We start from the raw sequence: 21,234 nt of genomic DNA on the forward strand, positions 1-21,234 counted from the left end.
CTCTGAGAGATCGTGGCTATTTTTTCACCCAGCTGGATATCATTTGTATTCATCTTGAGTTCACTGCCAGCTTTCAAATGTTGTGTCACATGATGTAATTTCCAACAGCCACTCGTATAATACCTCTATTATCACCTTTCATCATACCTATTTTTCCAAAGCAAAGAATTTTAGTTTATTTGAATTGCCATTTACGCTTAATAGAAAACATATCCTGCAGATACAGTAGAGTATTGCTGTGTATCTTATAGGCTGAACAGTCCTTCCTATCTCCTGGACTTATACATTGTTAGTCAAGGCGGGGCCCTATTGTTGTTAAGGCGGCCGCCTTAACAGTGCTGGGGGAAACACTGCCATTGTGCGAGTTAAGCCACCAATGAACTTGAGCGAGCCAAAGATTGCTAAACTAATTACGCTTTTTACTGTCATTATTATTGATATTAGTATTATTACACATAAATATTTTTATATAGGCCGTGCCACCAAAACAAAATAACATTGGTTGTGATTCAGTTAGATGTGGGGACCTGACAGATATGTGTGCTGATGAGGGTTGTCTGTACACCTCCCTCCCCAGTGATGAGTGGAACCAGTGGGCCCGAAGAAGAGTGGGGAACCACTGGCCTGTGGTGGTGTTGGTGGTGGTGGTGGGATGGATGGATGGCCAGGGTGCACGAGGTCCAGCAGAAATGTGCCCACCATATCCACTGGGGGATAGGAGCTGGAGATGATTCATTTTCAGCATCACTTCACCCAGGATGATCTCATTACTTGCGGACAGTCCCGGGGCCCAGCCGTTCCCCCCCCCCCCCGGCCGCTACTCGCGGCGGTGGCTCTCACCCACAGAGAGACGTGTCATGTGAGAGACACTACACACTCCCTTCGAGGTTTGTGTATTGATTCTAAAATGTAATAGAAGGATGAGCCGGGTACACATTTATCTGCTGTGTGTCCCTGCACAGTTGATTCCCAGGGTCTGTCGAAGGGGATGTGAGGTGGGGGAGCTGGGGCTCGGGGTGTCGGGGATGCAGGGTTCGGATGCTTTTATTTGATCGATCGCTTCTCATTTGTAAATGTTTAGATTTTTGTGTTATCCTGGATACTTTACCGAAGGTTTAGGGAATTACGGTAGGGATATTGGGTTGGCACTGTACAGTTGAGTACCCATTTTAGTATATTTTTTCGAAATAAAGGATATACATGTATGTTTTTTTTTCTAAGATAAAGACTGAATTCAGTCAGCTATCTGTGTCAGCTTAATTTATAGCACGGTGTATCTATGATAAACTTATTTATTTTTCCGACACACTCACAACGGATGGTCCAAATGCATAATTAATATTGACAGTCGTAAATAGCTTCTTATCTTATTTTTCTTAAGAATTATATATAATTGTACGGAAAACGCTATTGCACAAGAGTTGACTCATAATCATTTAAGTGTTGGATTTGTTTTATTTTAGTAACTTTATTCTTGTACATTCCTGCCTCAGATACACATCAATATTACATCAAGTTCTGGCTGCTGATGCTACAAAGAAACTTTCCGTCACTTCAATCAGTCCCACACATTGGCTGCTTTAGGACAACTGGCAATAACATAGGAGAGGAGATAGATCGATGGATGGATTACCCACAACGCACCATCCAATTAAAAAAATCGGATCCGAAGGTATGATGGGAGTTCTATAAGCGAAGCCCCCTTGCTCTTTGGGTGTGGATAAAGTGGGAAGGCTGCGGATGCTCGGTACATCTCTACGACACATTGTGCTCCAGCGTGCAGCGCTGCTCAGAGCACATGATTAACTTATCAAAGACATCTCAGTCAAGTTGAACACCGAGAGAGGGAACCAACAAACTTTACCCATGATGGCTTTCCAGAACATCTTTTGCTGCATTTAGCTTTCAATTGCTTCTGCTTCCTTTGAGGATAGCATCACTCACTTACAAAAAAGCAACCCAAAATAACGCAGTATCATAGAACGGATTCACATACGCATCAAGGGTAGCCCTACATTGAGGTTTCCACCTCGAGTTTAGGAGCGTATGGATGTATGTCACTGACTCAGCTGTGCCGGCTGTCAAACTGGGTGTTGGTTAACCGTGTCTCATTTGATTGGGCTGCATGCTCTTTTTTGACAAGGCCTCTGATTGGATTTAAAGTGACAAGCACCCTAAAGGAGGAGCAATAGTAAAATGCCAAATCCTTGATTTTATGGTTGTAGATATAATGTTGGCATAGAATTGGCTATTGGGCAAAAAAAAATGGTTATGTTGCTTGCTGAAGAAGTTATAAAAGCCTATTTTGTTTTATAATCCATAATGGGACGATCTGTGACGGGAGGTGGAACACCCAGGTGCACAAAATAAATGCGCAAAAAGTATTTTGAGTCAGCCGGTCTGCCATTCAGCTCTGATTCAGCCAAATTGGCTGTCCCAGAGAACTGCTGGAGCATAGTAAAATTATATTAAACGGCAAAGTAGCAGGACTTTTTCTTCCAAACCTGGCATTGTCAACCAGGCTCTGTATAGATGCATATACAAAGTGTACATAGCAAAGTAGGCAATCATTTGGTAGATCCATCAGTTAGAGAGATAGACATATACTGCTCAATTTCTGACCGTTTTCCTTGCATATTTACGACTTTAATCTCACAGTACATATGAGTTGATTCTTGGACTATCGCTGCCCTCCCCGTTTCAGATCAACTTAGAAATATGACAGTATATATATGTAGCATCAGTGTTGGGCAAGTTACTTTAAAAGTGTAATGCATTATGTATTACTTGTAACTGTCATTTCAAAGTAATTAGTTAGATTACAATATTACTGTCTTTGAATTGTAAGGCATTACACTGCTTTTACATTACTTTTGCATTACTTTCACCAAAATAACAGGAAATATGGATTTGAATGTTCTCAATAGATCTTCTTGTGTTCAATGCAGCTCATTACACAGCAGGAGGTGATGTGGTATGGCATAATAATGAGCTAGGCTTAAGGCTAACAAAAGTATAATATAATGGTCGCAGTTATGACTCATGGTGCAATACATTTTATAATATAAATACTGTAACTTTAGGTATTCATATTTAAATCAATAGAGCTGCTGTATATTGTTAAAAAAAAACATTGAGCCCACTTCTGGTTTGTCTAGGATGAAATAGAGTGGTTGACACCGACATTTTGACTATTGGTCCTGTCTCGGGTATTTGGCTCATTTCGAACGGCCCTGCCTGCTTCACAATGGCTGGCCATTGGCATTCACAAAACTGTCCTGAAAACAACCCTTAATGTTCGTTTTCAGAAATGTGCAACTCACCGAGTGGTTAGTGGTGTTTGCTGATGTTCCAAATCAAGTATCTTAGCGAAAAACTGTTTCTGTCGTGTTTTATTTGGCATTATGTAAATCCATTGATTTCTGTTGGAAGACTCATTGCTCGTTGACCAGAAACGGAAAGGTGGGCTGGTTGTAGTCTTGTCGCTCCGTTCTAGCCCTAATGTGGATCCGGCGACTTAGTACGGGGGTTAGAGGTAATGGAACAAAAAAAAAAAATACACTGCCTACTAGGGTTGTGCCGATGGACGATGTCATTGTCCGTCATGGTGGCTGACTGACATCATGATGGATGTCAGCCACACACTAATCCTAGTCTCTTATATAGTTAACCTAAATACTTTGCAGGGATGCTCTGTAAATTAAATTGAGAATATAACTGATGCATATGCAGGCTATTTTAAATACGGCAGCCTTTTCCAGAGACGTGACGTGTTAGTCTTCCGCGATCTGCGATCAGCGAAGCAGCAGCCTCCCTCCGTGAGATCCTGTCCTTTTCAGAGAAATTTGCCATCACCACCGATGCTTGGAAAGGGTTGATTACGGAGTCGTGCGTGACCGTGACTTATTTACCGACGGGTTGGAGTAGGGTCTGTCTGCGTCCTGCAAGACGGAGGCGTAACTTGTAGTGGACGTAACTTGTAGTAGGAGGCGTAACTTGTACTAGGAGGCGTAACTTAACACAAGATCTTCCTTGAAGTCGGATCATCAGATATTCATGTCGGTAAGTAAAAATAAGTGGATTAACAAGAATGATTTTTTTTGTTTTTACAAGCTTAATGAACTCTAGAACTAGGGCAGACTACTTGTGGTTGTGATACTGTTTAACATTCTTTGCGAAATGTTTGAACGCTCAGGCCTACTGTTTTAACGTTGGAAGAAACCTCAGCTTTCGCCACCTCGTTGAAGTTAGTACGATGCACACGTTTGAGATGCACACTGAACAGTCACAAAATACTCTATACTGTACAGGCTAGTAGATGTTGCTTGCTTCTTTCTGCCCCGAGTTTGCACAGTGCAACAATGATGACGTACCTGAGAAATGTATTGAAGACCGGCAAATATATAGAAAATGAGGGCTTGTAATGTGAACGCTGTAATATGAGGGCTTTCTCATAACTATCCTCATGTTAGTGACATTGTTCTTGTCTTGTTTCTATCAGTAATATTTATTTTAATTCATTGTTTTCTATCTCATGCAGGACCTTGAAAACACGCAGCATGCGATCAATAACAATATGTATTCAATACAATTATTTGAATTATTATTCTGCTCTTTAATTCTTTGAATTATTAATTTGCAGTCTTTTTGTTAAAGGTATAAAGGGATTAAGTAGGCTAAATTTAAGCAGGTTCCCCACGTTAAACTGCTATATGCATTACATGTCATTGTACAATTGTAATAGGCTTCTTTTCTTAAATGCATATCAGGGATGTCAGTTTCATGTAAGGCTATGATTAAGCTCATCAAGAGCATATCAAGATTAAGCTAATCAAGAGCATATTTTTAAATGAGCGATCGGGTGCATTTTTTTTATATAAAGCCTAATATTTGAGGTCCGAGTTGCGGTCATTTATGTACCCGCGCCCCACTCATGGCCCCACTGCTACATAGAGATCACTTCCGCGATTTAGAAAAGTACTAGACACGCCTCCGACTACAAGTTACGCCTCCGACTACATGTTACGCCTCCTACTACAAGTTACGCCTCCTCCGACTACAAGTTACGCCTCCTACTACAAGTTACGTCTCCGTCTTGCAGGACGCAGACAGATACTATTGACGGGTTGTGCAGAGTGCGATCCTGCAGACCCGCAATACCAGCGAGGCACACAGCGGGAAACATGAATTTTTGTTTCCAAATATTTATTTAAAAACGAAAATATCTGTTTTAGTGTGTAACCATTAAATGGTTTTATATCTTCAACAAATTCCGTTGCAAAGGGGAGGCGCGCAGGATCAATATCCTAATTAAAAAGAGTTAGTCGGCCAACGCTGACACATCTTGCCGATTGTAAATTGACATCAGATATTGTAAAGGTTCACAATCCTGCTCTGTGATATTTAATTTATCATAATTTCTATCAACTTGTGCGTGGCGCCCACCCATGTGGTCATGCATGGTAACCGTTTTTTCATGTTTTTATTTTTTATTTTTTTTAATGAGTGGTACCGGATCTGCCCAAATAAGTACCGGAACACAGGGAGGCCAAAATTAAGAGGTGCCAGATCTTGTTCCGGCAGGATCCGGCTCAAATTAACCACTGAGTATATACGTCCAAACACCCAACTGTTTGGGTGTTTGAATAATCTGTTGTTTCAGAGCAGTATCAAACAATGTTGGTCCGGTTCAGATTTAAACTACGTTGGTAAACTTGTTGGTAAACTTAGATAACTTAGAATAGTATTTCAAAATATGTTTGTCTATTAAGATACTGTCCTCAAGATTGGTGTTATACATTGCGTTAAGCGTTAATGTTACATGGAAGGATATTACCAAAGAAAACCAATCAAAATGGTGTTCATCTCATATGGCGTTATTAGGCTGAGATTAGCAGTAATTTAGCTATGTGATGGCCAACATATGAGGGTCAACTCAAGCCAAATTTGTATGTGCCGTTATTGGTTTGACGGGATGAGGCCAGATCTTGTTAGAAAAGTACAGGATGAACTAATATTTATTTTGACACGCTGGTTGACTGTGTTATGATTTCTTAAACTGCGCTAAGCTATCATGCTTCCATGAGCAGCTCAGTCAGAAGGAACAATATTAGAAATAAACCTGCCAAACATGCTGTTTGTAGGTAAAGCCTACAGGAATCCTGTGTTAAAACATCCATCTATCAGCTCACAGTACATTGCAATGTCCCTTGACTACCCTTTGTAGATTAAATGTTCCTTTAAACAATATAGGTTAACTTGTCATTCTCTTTGATTCCACTGTGCAGAAAATCTTTTGCCTAGTATTTCTGAGTCTTCACATTTCTTTCATTGCACTCGTTCTAGACTCACAGTCTGTGAGTCAGTCTGTGAGAGTATGAGGACATTGCCCATCTTGGAACACTTGGAAATAAACCTCCCTTGCAGAATGAATCAAATCTCTTCAGGGTGGCCCTTCCTATTTGGGCGGTGACACGCAGGTTGAAAACAATGTCATACCAACACGTGTCTCTTTTCCTGGGTAAAAAATATTTAAACAAAGTCGATGGAAAATCAAAACTTGTGGACTGAGCACACGTCTGATGAAATGGAATCAAATAATGTAACAATGGCTGGGACATTCATTTTCCAGTGTTTTATGGCCTGTTAGTCGCATGTTATCCATGTTACTGTTCCTTCCATTTAGAAAGGGAGGCAAGGTCTCTGACTGGCTTGTATCGCCAACACACGCCATCGGATCATCAGGAATTGTAGGCACAAATATTCAGTAGTAGTGAGAGACTATTTAATGCAGAAGTTTTCAAGGCACATTTGCCATAACAGATCCATGGCACTAAAAATTAAGTGTCACGTGATTAAGTGTCACGTGATGATGTTCATTCATAGATGCATACATTGTATTTTTAATTCAGTTAATAGGTCATAGCTTACAGGTAAGATAGTGATTATGATTACTAGATGCCCCTAAATATTACAAACCGCACCTTTAAGCGACATTAAATCCTGCATTCCTTCCTCCTTTTTTATCATGTTTGTACCTTTTGTATTTATTTATTATTTTCGTGTCCAAAACCCCCTTGACACCTTCTCTAGCTTACTCCCTCTGTTGTGTTCTCTGGCAGCTCCGTCGCTGCCAAAGTGTCCTCTCCTGAGCTCTGGGCAGACACAGGGCCAGACGCTGCTGGGTGAGATAGCAGGGTCTACCGCTTTGAATGCTGGTCTATCAGGGGCCGGCTGGCTGGCTGGCCGGCTGTGCTGGCTGGATGGCTGGCTGCTCGGCACCGGATGGGATTGAAAGCCCTGGACCTCCATTAATCATATTTAAATCAGCATCCCACCGTATGTCTCCCCTATGCGCTTTAAACCTGTAAGGCTCGGCTTATCTCAATGTGGGCAGATTAAGTCACACTGTCTTGTTTGTCATTTTCCTTGTTCCCACTGTGGTGTATTTGTGATCACTCTTGTTGTAATTATAGTTGCTTCATCCATAATTGATGATGTCAATAATGTGTCTACTACTAAAAGACACATAAGGTTTGTCTGTACAACAGATTGGTGCCTCACTTCACCAAAAATGATCCATCATTTGAGTTTTTTCTCAAATGATTGATCCGCTTCACAAAACTAAGAAGCTTGACGCAAACTGTGCACACCCTCTGTTTATGGGCCTGATGATATGTTATTTTTATGGTTGAAGATGACAGGCACTTTTTGATACATCTATTTCAAATATACAGCTTGCAAAAATAACAAAAAGAAGCTCTAATGAGAGAGCAGTGAGAAGACGCCTGTGTGTTTCTGATGATAAGTTCCATGTTTGACTTTAAAGACAGCCTGTGTCTCCCCTGCACAGCTCTGCCATAAATTGGATGATTATACTACAGTCTTCCTAAATTAGAAATTAAGCATTCAATATGCATTAAAAATTACTTAAAAAACTGTTTAAAAGATTTGGCTATTCCAATTTACGTTGGGACAGTACTATTAATGCAAGGCTTGTTTAGTTGCATTTCAAGTAACATCTATGTTACATTTCATTATAACCAAAATAGATTTCATGATTTCTTTTTTTAATGTTTGCTGAAGAAGTCACTGAATGCTAAACATCCTAAAGTGCCCCTGAAAAGGTTTGCATGTTGAAGTGCTGTAGTAAGGCAACTCCCTTATAATATACTTAAGAATAAAACCGATGTAATAATTATAGTTAATTGCATTTATATGCCACTGTTCAAGGTACCTCAAGCACTTCATATAGTGAGTATGTGTGTTCGTGGGGGTAGCACTATGCGCCACGATGCTCACCACTCACTGGCTGTGACATTGGAGATGTGAGGACTGATGCGATCCAATTAGAAACGGGGGGATGATTAGTTGCCACTCTAGTTTCACACCCAGAGATTACTCAGAGTATTTGTGCCTTCAGTGTGATTTACCCTAGTGCTACCAAGGCAACAAAGTTCAGCATAAAGTAGGATGGAAAGTGAAATCAGGTGGAAGACCGTGGCAAGCAGAACATATCTTAAATTCGCAAGTGACACACTTCCAAATAAAGCAAGTAATTATCTCAGGAGAAACATCTGTCAGAAGTCAATTGGATTGTGCGTAAGTGAAAAAGCGTGAAGTTTGAGGGCTGAAAAGTTGTCATTTTGCGTTCAATTCATCAGATTGCCGTCTTTAAATAATTGACAGGTATTGATATCAATGGTTCTGATGAGGGTAGTCGGAGTGTGTTTACGTCAGAATGTAGATCAACTAGAGCGGATCAATTAGGGAAGAAAGACAGGTGACACTTTTGGATTTTATTGAAGTCCTGTGGAAACACGTCAAGATTATCGTATCCAGCTCGTAGTTCAAACCGGAGTTTTACACTTGTCAAAGTGTTGGTAAGTGGATTTTTCTCTTCCTGAAAGAATGTCCTGCTCTTAAGGGATCCACTATCAATCATAAAGTTGTTTATGTGCACAACATTCTCTGAACCCAGTGCTGCCCTTCACTCTAGGGCAGCACTGGGTAAATATTTGTGAGCACTTAACCTTCTGTGGACAGAGTGGTCTGTAAAAGGAAAGGGTTATAAGATATCCTTTTAAAAAGCCAGATACCTCTCCTCATTGTGAAGGTCAGTTAAGACACTATGTTAGACAAATGTATTAGCTTATTACCCCAACCTGACCATGGTCATCTTTTTGACCTCTGTCTGGTATAACAAAATGAAAAAAATCGGATCAAATCTTTGTTTTTTACCTCTAACAGTAGGGAGCTGTAAAGTGTACCTGAAGATTTTTTTTGTCATTGAATGCTGGAAGTAGTTTCACATTGTCATTGCCGTTGTCTGCATGGAAAACTCTGTCCTTCTCTGATTTACTCCATTCCCATTGTATACTTCCAATACACTTTCTTGGAAAAGACAACATTACAGCGAATATAGCTATCCGTCATCACAGTGCATACTCCACTCTCTCTTTTCCAGGTGGCGCTACAGAAACACAGTCGAATTGATCGACATGGTTATATGAATATTGAGCGAGAAAGAAAAATCCAATTCCAAATGATCGTTGGTGATCTATGTTGAGACGCATGTCAATGCTGCCACAGCCTACAATCTGTCCCAGAAATAATTTGTGTTTATATAAATATATTTATATCATGTATAGATAACATTCTATACTCAATACCAAGATATCTACTCTGAACAGGTTCCTATTTTTGGAACCAGAATATTGGCTCATCTAATGTTAGGTGTTACCAAACATTCGATTTATAATTGTGTTTGCAACGAATGCCAGTCATGCACTACTTAAAAAAACCCACACATACTCTTCACATTGTGTCCTATATCAACTTGGAATCACTCCGGCAAAATACAGCAGAACACAAAGATATTGAGCAATAAAAGGTGTTTTAAATCACGCCGTGGTAAGGTGGCAGTGCAAATCAAACATATTCTCTTTGCTCCCAGAGTGTGACATGTGTGATTGACAAAGCCTTTTCTTTTGGGGTTTTTTCGCTGGCAATGCTTTGTCCCTTGTAATGCATCTCACTGTTCCATTCCAATAAGCTCTGCCACCAAACTAATTGGCCTTGGTGTGAAATCTCAAATTGTCCAACAGGCTCTGACAGGCAAGGGGAAAAATACTGATTGGTTCAGCTGTATTAAGCCTTAACAAATATAGTATGTCTGGTGTTCGCCACAGCCCATATATGTATGCATATATTATATTATATATATATATATATATATATTAGTGCTGTCAGTTAAACGCGTTAACGCAAACCAATTTTAACAGCGTTAATTTTTCTATCGCGCGATTAACGCAATTTATTATTTTTATTTATTTATTTAGTTATTTATTTTCTTTCTTTGGCTCAAAACAAAGAAGCAGTAGCCTGACTGCTATGTTCAAGGCAGTATGTTTGTTCATCGTTTAATTGCACTATAGGCATTTTTTTTGTACCGTCCTGTTTTGATCAGTATATGCCAATGTTGTTATCAATAAAAAAACATTTGCACAAGGCAAGCCGATGCACTTCTCCATCTTGATAAGAGCATTAAAATGAGAACAATTAATGGGACAAAGAAATCAAGGGATATTTAGCATAGAAAAAAGATTTGCGATTAATCGGGATCACTCGCGATTAATCGTGAGTTAACTATGACATTAATGCGATTAAATATTTGAATCGCTTGACAGCACTAATATATATATATATATATATATATATATATATATATATATATATAAAAATACAGTATATATTTCATTTTAAGTTAAATAAATGATGCATTCATACTGTCAAAATACTTTCATGCTTGTAAAAAATGCCTTTTATTCTCACACCTATAGGTCGTCTTATTTGCACTTTAACCCACTGGTGACACCAGTCCTTGAACCCTGTACACAATGCCTACCTTATGCATACATCAGTGTATGCTGCCAATCAACAACTAGCAACCATAACAAGCCAACCTTGTCACCAGGGTCTCGACTTTGTGTTCCCTGTATGTCAGCATAAAATGCGTCGGTGCTCCATATCCCACTGCCTTCCCTCCGCTGTGCCGTTTATCTCTCGCTCTGTAAATGGAACCTGACAGATTTACATAATTAGATTCTCCCTTTGACGCCTGCATCAATCCCAACACCCGTTAGAAGGAATTGGGTGAATCTTATTGTCATATTAAATTGTATTTTATTGAATGCATCTGAGGTATGCATTCTTTATGGGTTTGTTCTCCACTGTGTCATGATCTCTTCCTGGATGCAACCGGATGACAAAGACAATAGACACTCGCTGTTACGAAATTGCATGCAAGGAAGACGGCTAAGTGAAGTACCGATAACGTCGCTATTTGTTTCCCACAACACACCTGCTGCCGATGTTCCCATTAATTGGTATTAGTTCATTTTTAATTGATTTAGGTAGTCTGGTTTATCAGCATGACAACATGCATCCGCTGCCGCTGGAACAGTGTTGACAAATAACACAGACCGCCTTTGAAATATCTTCTGTCACTTTGCATCGTGAAGATGCTGTTCGATAGCATGATGATCAAATTAAACAAAACACACAGCATCGAATCAAAGCAAAACGATTTCCACTGCTATACTCCTGTTTTCCTTACAGCATAATTACTCGTCAATGCCAGTTACTGTGAACTGTTGTGCTGTGATCATTTGTCACTCCCTTTGGATTTGATAAGGCACTGCTCAGACCTCCTGAGACGTTGGGTGCCAGGTCCTAGGTTTCCCAAGATTATACTTTTGCCCTACATATTATCATGTAATTACTCCACTTACCTCAGGCAATAAGACTGTATTTTAGAACAAAATATAAGCCAATCACACACATAACCTGATAAAGCCTGCAGTATAGATACATATACACTATGCCATGAACATCTAGAAAACCCCAGAGTCAGGTGATAATGTCACCATTGAACCTCTAAATGCAAACACAACACATTATACAGAATCAGCTGCTCAAACCACGCCGACACCTGCAGTCACCAGTGCGCCTCTCGGCCACACCCCCAACCCCCTGGAACATTTTGTTAATGAACTCCGTCTGCTATATTGCCATCAATTTAAAGTGACAGGAGGGGGTGTGTGAGGGGTGTGTGTGCAACTACAGAATGCTCCTCCACTGCGACACCGAAGCCCAGACAGGATGGGAGGTGAGAAGGAACCTGGTGCACTGCTGACTGCAGCAGCCGTGCCGTGGCCCCCACATCGGGGCCCTCCTGAACATGCCAGATAGCAGCAGCGCAATTAAAGGAGTCTAATGAGGCAGCGGCATGAGGAATATACGGGGGCCACCAGTGTGAAGGACTTGGCATTTAAAAAAAAGCTTGTGAGGGGCTGCTTGTGTGCTTTGCTCTGGGGGACTCCCGATAGACTGAAGCCACTGAATGTACTTCATCTTAAATAATGGCCGGACGGGCTCCGAGAGTCACCGTAGCTAAGCGAAGATCCCAAAGAAAATAGGCGATGAATCCTCCTCCTCTTAACTTGCTTTACTTAAGTACATTCTGCTACTAATTACGAGGTTGTACTACCTACTTGCTGACCTGCTGAGTTCCGCTTGTGCTGTGTTTGTGTTTTCTTTTGCCAAGCAACTATGTAGTCATTGGCTGTTACTTTTTTCGCAAAATATAGTGCTTTAAAAAATATATATATATATGCCATTAATGATGGCATTGGTAGACTGCCAACATTGGGGTTTGAGCCTTTCACCTGGTAGTCAAACACCCCAACCAGTATCACCTTTCCCTATGATTGGCTGATAACTCTAATCTAACTAATGAAATATTCTTTCAGTTGTTGTGTTTTGTCACTTAGCCAGGACATTGCCTTATTATAGATGCTCATGGGATGATGGCTCATATCTATGAAATAAAATATTATTTTTGAGCATTGAAGACGGTAGGATTTGTAGCCACTTGCTTGAGTGCATTTGTTACTTTAGTAGGGTGACCAGATTTGAGTTTGTAAAAAAGAGGACACTTCGTCGCGGGGGGGGTGTGTAGTGTATAGCATGCCGAACCATGACCATGTGAATGCATACAAATGTCACAAATGAAATGACAATATGAACATCTATTTATTGAACTTTAACAAAATTGCAAAGTGCAAATGTAAAACAAATCTTTTTTGTGGCAATTAAATGTGTCAATAATGATAACAAATAAAACATTCTAAATAATAAATTCTTTATATGGCCACATTAAAATAAGAAAATTAGAAACTTTTCAGTCCTCCTCATATATTAAAGCAATAATGATACAATATTCAAATATAACAAATACAATATTCTAAATAATAAATTACTTTTTTTTTTTTCTTTAGTTCGTCCGTGAACTTACATTTACGTTTAGGCATGGCTGCAGATGTAATGTGCTGTTGTAAACAGAGTGGAAGCGGCAAGGTGCTCAATGTTGCCAGATTGGAAATGGCAAAGTAACGTACCAAAGGCCCAAAATGGTCGTATTTGGAGGATAATTATCGTGGCTCTGGCAACCCTGAGATCGGTCGCCCAATGACAGACTCTCTCTACAGTCAGCTCGCGCAAGAAGGTGGAACGTAAGGGAGATACCATTTCCAGAACTTGGAAGGCCGTAATAACCATAGACATATACAATGGTAATAACTAGTAGGTTATGTGAAAGACCCAGAAACACAAATATGCGACGAGGCAAAAAAAATAAAAATAATAATAATAACAATAATATATTTATTTTTTTTTGCGACGAGGCAAAATACCGGACGTTTTTGGAATCCCTGCCGGACGCATTTTTTAGGTCTCGAAAAGAGGACATGTCCGGGAAAAAGAGGACGTCTGGTCACCCTAACTTTAGCCACTTGCATGAATAATATTGTTGTGAATCTTATAGGATTTATTCTGGTTCAGTACTAACAAAAAAACATTCTTACACCTCAGTAGACCATGGTTAATTGTGGCTGAACCATCGATCTATATAAATTATTTGAGGAATGTTTTTTGCAATCCTATGGCAATACAGCTACTCTTTATACAGCAAGCTATTAGGGGGTGGCAGACATGTTTTTTTTGTTTTATTCCCTATCATAACCCACTCCCTCCCTTAGAAGCTTCCACCATTGTCTCCATCTGTGGTAACAGCAAAAAACCGCCATGCATTTTTGATGACGCTACAGCACTGGTGGGTTTTCATCCCTGGGTCCTTCTCTGTGCTCCTGTAGATGCCCTTCACTGTAAGTTCCCACTGCCTTGGGAGGCTCACAGTAGCTTTGTTTGGGGCTCTGCAATGACTTATGAGACAGTACTGTGGGGCCACAATGTGTTGGATTGGCATGTCCCCCAATCTCCCTCTCCAGCTCGTCATGAAAGTGCGTATCCGAATTTAGGGAAGCTAACCTTTTTTGATGCAAAAATGAGTCACTTGCACTTCTGATCTAACTGAGGAGATGATACAATGTTTGTTGCTCCTCTGAAATATGCCGGTCGTCGCCCACACATTATTAACATGAGTGACGGCCACAATTGCAACCGGCAGCAAGACAAGTAAGCTGTGTCAACAGAACCACTGACTGGCTATGATGATATCGTGCGCTACGATGATGTGTCCGCTACAGAATCAGCAATTTATAATCGTGCTCCGTTTTTTTTCCGTTAGCATATTTCTTTTTTTTCCCGTGCCTTTCTCTTGGCATGTGGAGATGTCATTGCATGGCTGTGAAAGGTGTAATAAATGTGTGATAAAATATCTGATCAGGTGCTTATTTTGCGAACCACATTATTGCCAACCTATATCCTGAATACATAAAGGTCATTTTTTAAGGAGAATGCAAGCACTTTTACAGTGCATTAAAGTACTGGAAGCAGACCCTCAGTGTGAATACTAGGTTTCTATAGTGTATTTCTCCCTGATATTTATATATTAAATATTGCATCGCTTGTCGTGCAGCTGTATTGATTCTTGTCACAGTTTCACAATTGAATACTCCCTACCCAAATACCCTGAGAATCAGCGAACCCAGCCAGGCTTTGTGTTTTAACAGTGTCACACTACTAATGACAGTGTAATCTGCCCCAGTGGTTCATATTTCCAAATTAAAGCACACCCTCACCAGTGAGGTAGAATCGACATTACCATGGTTTCTGTTTACACAAAATCCCAGTTGATCCCAGATGTCATTAAAAAAGCTTAGACGCTATGTAAACGCAGCATCATTTCTTTCTGCCTCCCCAACCCTAGTTATCTGAAATTAAAATAAGGTTGTGTTAAGGTGTATTTCTAACAGGGTTGCAGTCTGATTTCAAAAGCACATCATTATCTTTATTTTAGCAGCTGACGATGGCAGATGGAGTAGCAGATTGAGAAGGCACTCTTTTACCCGGTCACTTTTATTTATAATTATTATTCAATTATTAAGCTAAATTATTTTATCGAGTGGGCGATAGACATCTGGCAATTCAGATACATCACAAACCCTAACCCTAACCCTTCTTATACATCACTTGTATCAGAGGTAATCAACTGACAAGGAGAGAGACTGAGGAAACACAGTTCGGTATTTGGAGAGACGTGTAATTGATTCTATGAATAATTCACATGAGGCACTTAAATGGATGTGGAAAGGATGTTTCCTCATAATTCATAAACACCACAAGTTATCTTCTCATGCTAGCGGTAAGATAGATAGTGGTCTACCTTTGGTCAATTGGGAAGTAGTGAAAGAAATATGAGTTTTCTTCCACTTGTATCTGCCAATATGGCAATGAATGCTAATGCTTAATGCGCATTTTAAAATTGTATTGAGCTAAAGGAACACCAGCAATGCAGGGCTGTATCTCTTAGTATAGCCTAGATAGCATTGGTAGGTTTATAATATTATATATTTCTAACAATCCTAATCCAGTTTTTTTGTTTTATTCACATATATTGTAAGTATGAGTTCAATCTCCTGGGAAAATATTCTCCCTAGGGACTTTCAAACAAATAAGGCTAGCGCAGAAGGCAGAATTATTATTGTTCCATTTTTATGCAGATACTTAAGATGCCCTTCTCATCCAACTTGCGTCCCATTAACTTATTTTGTCAGGAAGTACGCTAGAGAGAGAGAGAAGGGGAAAGAGAGAGCGAGGGTAGACGAGAGAGGTTGCCTGCTGCTGAACTGGTTCTCCAGTGCCTTTTATTGAGACCAGAGCAAGCAGAGGCTCCTGCCACCTGCAGAACTACAATTAATCTTTTTTATCCTCCCAACCCCCTGCCCACCTCTGCTGGAGTCTGCCCTGCTGGAGACCAAATTATGACAACCAATGGCCTCTGTGAAAGGGAGTGCTTCCAACATTAAGGTCACTATGATTGGTTATTTTATGTTGCATCCATTTACAGTCGCGGACAGCGCCAACCATAGCCTCCTGTGTTGGGCTTTCACTTGTCGCTTGTGGTTCACCTAGTAGGCTATAGTGTGTTATTTTGCCGTCTCATCATGCTATGCTAAATCCACCCGCTGGCTAGCCCTTTTACCTTTCATATGGAAATTATTTGCTCTGATTGGTTGGCTACTTTAAAACCATGATGGTTGAATTGACTACAATAGGTACCAGCTAATAAGGCAACAAGCCACGTTCTCCCTTATACTGACAGCTGCTTTCAGTGCCGACTAAACTTGGACAATGGCAAGCAACCCCACCTCCCTTCAGATCACTTTAAGTGCTCTCTCTCTCTCTCTCTCTCTCTCTCTCTCTCTCTCTCTCTCTCTCTCTCTCTCATAGAGGCTGATTGTGTGTAGGCTGTTGCAGAAGCCAGCTGACTCTCTTATTGAACACTCCATCTGCGAGGAGGAGGAACACGGCTCTCTTAACCACACGGTACAACCCCCTGTGACGACGGCTGTCTGTTGGTCTTCTTAGAGAGCCTCGGTAGCATGTATTGATGGCAGCGCCTTATTATAGTATTTATAGAATGTAGGCATTTAGACATTATAGGAGCGTGCAGCAGTTGCTAACTTCTTACTATTTACTGGTTTTGTTACCGTCAAAGCAAAATATGTTTCCCAAAGCGCTTGTGATTTTGTCTTTTTTAGAAGCTACAGGTGATTCAGAACAGGTAGGGGTCTGGCATTCACTCGAATAGACCTGCGGGGAGACTAAGGATATTGGCGTTCAAAGCTAGAATTTTTCATCTGGGAGTCACAAATTAGTCAATCATAGAGTTATAAAATGGATGTGTACCTGCCCAGACTGCTGATTGCATAAAAATATCAAAGAAAACACATTATATGTACCCCCTCCAAAATCATCTTCAATCAGTGGGCCTAGTATTCCCCATGGTGATGGAAAGACAGTAGCGACTTAACTATAACAAAACTGTAATAGTAAACAATCTACTAGCACAGCATACATTATTTATATTCAAATTCATGAATACCACTCAACAATGGATATTTGCTCAGTCCAAAAATGTCTTAGTCCAACATTGTGCATGAAGTAAAATCAACAAGTGGAGCATTCCGGACCAAAAACAGTTTTTCTCTTGGATCCAATTTAGTCTAGTCTTTATCTCCATGTTTCCCTGCGTAGCGCTCCTCTCCTCTGTGTGTCCTATGGTCATGTGTGCTCTACTTATCTGAACTTGAAATCACAGGAACTTATCTACGTTTTTTCGATCTGCTTCATAATCTCTAACGGACGTAGGCTGTAATATGTACTTCTAGATCTGACTGACTCTTTCCCGGCCACGGCCGCTTCTCTGTGCGGCTCCAGTGTCTGTTTTGCTGACTTGGATCCGGACAGGATCCATCACAAAATGACTAAATTGTATAATTTGGCAGGAAGGAGGTTGAAGGAGTCTGTTGCCACAGAATACGTGGCATTTCAGAGACCCCCTCTCGCTCCCATGTGAATCGAGTGTTGGTATTGCTTACTCGGGCATGCTCCAAAAAACATAATTTAATTACTTCTCACAAGGCATAAAATGTTAATTCCAGCAGTCACGTGTTTAGCCTATTAGTCAGGAACTAATTTAGTGGAACATGGCTCACCATCCATACCCCACCCCACCAGCACCACAAATTCCCCAAACTCTTCCTTTTTTTCCGTCGTCCTAGTTTATTTGTAAGCGTTCAACACAGGAGTACGGAAGTAATTGGGAAAACGATGAACCAGACCAGTAGCGTAATCCGGATACGTGCGTTTAGCTGTGCCAATATCCATACCTCATATAGTCATGTCGCCACGGCTATCTCAATATCGCTGCGCCACTGCTGCTGCTGAGAGAAAGAGGCGGAAGCACATTATCTCTCGCCACGCTGTTATTAGGGATTATCCCTGACAGATAGTGTCCCTTGCAGGCACCATTAGCTTGGCTTCATCCTATTTGGAGTCTCCAACACCTGCGACCAAACCATCCTCTGGCCATAAGAATTATTACCATTATATATATATTTTCTTTTACCGGGGTGATAAATTAATAACGGGCGTCACAAGCAAGTGCTTTTAAATTTCTGGAGGGTGACCGTGAAAGGCATCCTTCCCTGAGGGGAACTAGAACATAGAGGCATCATTGAAGCGGCAGTGCTTTGCCAGATGATGGAGGAGGCGGACCGCTGCCAGTAACGGGATGGGAGCCGTCTATGGGAAACCAGAAGGCTGGGTCCGGGGGGGGAGGGGGGGAGGGATTGACTTTGAACGCCAGGGAGGGAAAAAGGACACTTGTTTTCCAGAACGAGACGGAAAAAAGAAAGTTGATCGTCTCCAAAGTGGAACCGGACAGCTGACAGTGGCAAACATAAATCAGCATCGACCATTGAGCCCAGCAAGGCCACTAATGACATTGTGCTCCAGGGCCCTTGTTAGACAACCTTTGCGATTGCGATGTACTCCCTATTATCTCCTGAATCACAGCGTGTTTAATCACTATTCAATGCATGTTTTTGTGCAAGGTATTGATTTTGTTTTTCAGCCTTTTCATGAAATTCTGAACTGAATGAATAATATAAAGGTTAATAAGAGACAAAAACTTTGTTGAGTGTTGAGGCCACTGCAAAAGTGCCCTTAAGATGACGCACCACTGGGCCGGCCGGATGCTTGTTCAAAAGATAGACAATACCCACATTACACAATAAGAAAGACTCAAACTTCTCTTGAATGTCAACAGAAAGGTCAGTGTTTCATTGCTTTGCGGTTGCAACATGTTGCTGTGGTTTTCGTGGTAAATGTATACTATTAACTTCCACGAAAGCTTTCTACATTAAAGTGTAAATGAACACCCTTTTTAGCTAGAATTGTAACACTACGAGATATTAAAACCTGTTTTGGCCTGAGAGTTAGAAATGGCAAGGTGTTATCCACATGGGGACGACCCACTTCAACTTTGTGAGAATTGTTTTAACTATTAGAGTACAGTCATTGTGTATGAACAATTTAAGCGTCCGAGAAACTTTCCCCAGACTCGGCCATCAACATCAACCGTTCCAATCCATGCATCCACACAAACATCCATACACACCATGGTATAAGCATATCCTCACGCCGTAGGTGTTCCTTCGTGAAGTTGAAATGTCTCAGGAAAAAGCATTACCTTTCCTGTCACGAAAGGAGCAGAATAGAATGTTCTGTGGACGTGTTTTGTGGACACAAACATAGGATTTTAGACCTGTTTACACTTAGGTAATTGCAGTCTTATTTTAGTAAGTGTGACGTGTGGCATCGATAACGCTTTAAGACTACATCTCATTAAAGTTATATTAACACATTAAAAAAATATATATACAATTTGGGGCTCACTACCCCTTTGAGGACCCTTGTTTTTCAGTTTTAGATCTTGTTGGTTTTAGAGTTTGTGAAGCAAATTCAAAGAGTGCTCGCCTCAACTCTCCTTCCACCTCGCTCTACCTTGTCTGCCAAATTTAGATCCAACAGATCCAAGTTCTGCTTCATCTTGTTAAAAGTATCACCATTAGGTTGAATTGGGTAAAAAAAAAAAAAAAAGCAATACCTCTTTGAACATACATTGTTTGATCCACTCTGAGAAGCTGTAGTTTATGAGGCGAGTCCTTGTTTTGTAGGTGCAATTGCCTCATTTAATAGTTGAAAGTAATTTCAACGAAAGTTTTTTTTTCTTCTTTTGCTATTTCGAGGGCGTTCTCCATCTAGATACGATTTACACCAGATTTATCGTAAAATTCCAAAAAGTTTCTTATCTACAAATTTAGTGTATATTTGATCTAAAAGCCAATCATTTCTTTATCATTCCTTCAATATTATTTGCCATTTCCTGGGTTGATTATTCTTAGACTGAGGACTAATTGAGGAGGGGAAAGTGGTTACACTAAATCGCTTAAAATTTCAGAACTCTCATCGTCCATTATTTTACCCAGACATACACAAGATTAAAACAACAGAAAGAGCATCTTAGAAAAGAAGGGTGATTGGAATCAACAACTACGACCCCAAAATTTTGAAGGTTTATTTTTGGGTTCACGGTATTTTTATTTTTTAAAGATATTGGAGATGCCTAACGACTTGATTACCGGAATGAGTCCCATGTGTCTAGTGACGGATACCTGCCCTGGAGACGGTCAGGCAGAAGCACTCATCTGTAGAATCATCGTTTGATCCATACTTCTACACAATGTGCAAATTACAAAATGTATCATTCCCTTGACAATAGACCTTCTAAAATGTAATTAAAACGGAGACGTCTCATCTTTCAAAATGCTCCCTATGGTTCAACATCTCTGTTTAGAAGTGCACCCTAGTAGCAGTAAAAAGCGGGTAAAGAATTGTGTTGCCAATAGAGCTCTGGTGTAGTTCTAACGCATCTACACTTTACAATAAAGGTGAAAGTGACTAAACATAGACTGTATGTAAAACAGATTAAGCTGACTTGCCATAGGTGTACGTTGGTTGAAACTTTTAGTCGTTGAGATTTAGATCTTGTATCCAGAGTGCGCATGGAGAGGAGGTTCTATTCCAAGACGTCCATTGTCAGTGTAACGATGAGAGGGAGAACCAGCTAATGCAGCTCTGTAATGGTATTAAAAAATAACTCCCTACATCTCTGGTGATTGAAAATGTAATTGATTTAACGCTCCCTTTGTAGGTATAAAGGGTTCATTGGAACGAAATAAAACAATTCTTATTTTAATGGGATTATATGTACACAAATGTATATGTATAGTCTACTGTTAGTTGGGTTGGTTAAAGTCTAAATAAGTAACACATTTTAAATAATCTTCGCCGTCACTGAAGTCT

General features: G+C 40.3%; 1 protein-coding gene across 1 annotated transcript in view; it reads left to right on the forward strand.

Annotated features, from left to right (window-relative positions):
• Positions 1–21,234, forward strand: part of LOC130402445 (contactin-4) — a 70,226-nt gene that overhangs the window by 8,861 nt on the left and 40,131 nt on the right. The window lies entirely within an intron of this gene.

This window comes from Gadus chalcogrammus, chromosome 13, assembly GCF_026213295.1.
Source record: "Gadus chalcogrammus isolate NIFS_2021 chromosome 13, NIFS_Gcha_1.0, whole genome shotgun sequence".
NCBI classification, from domain to species: domain Eukaryota; kingdom Metazoa; phylum Chordata; class Actinopteri; order Gadiformes; family Gadidae; genus Gadus; species Gadus chalcogrammus.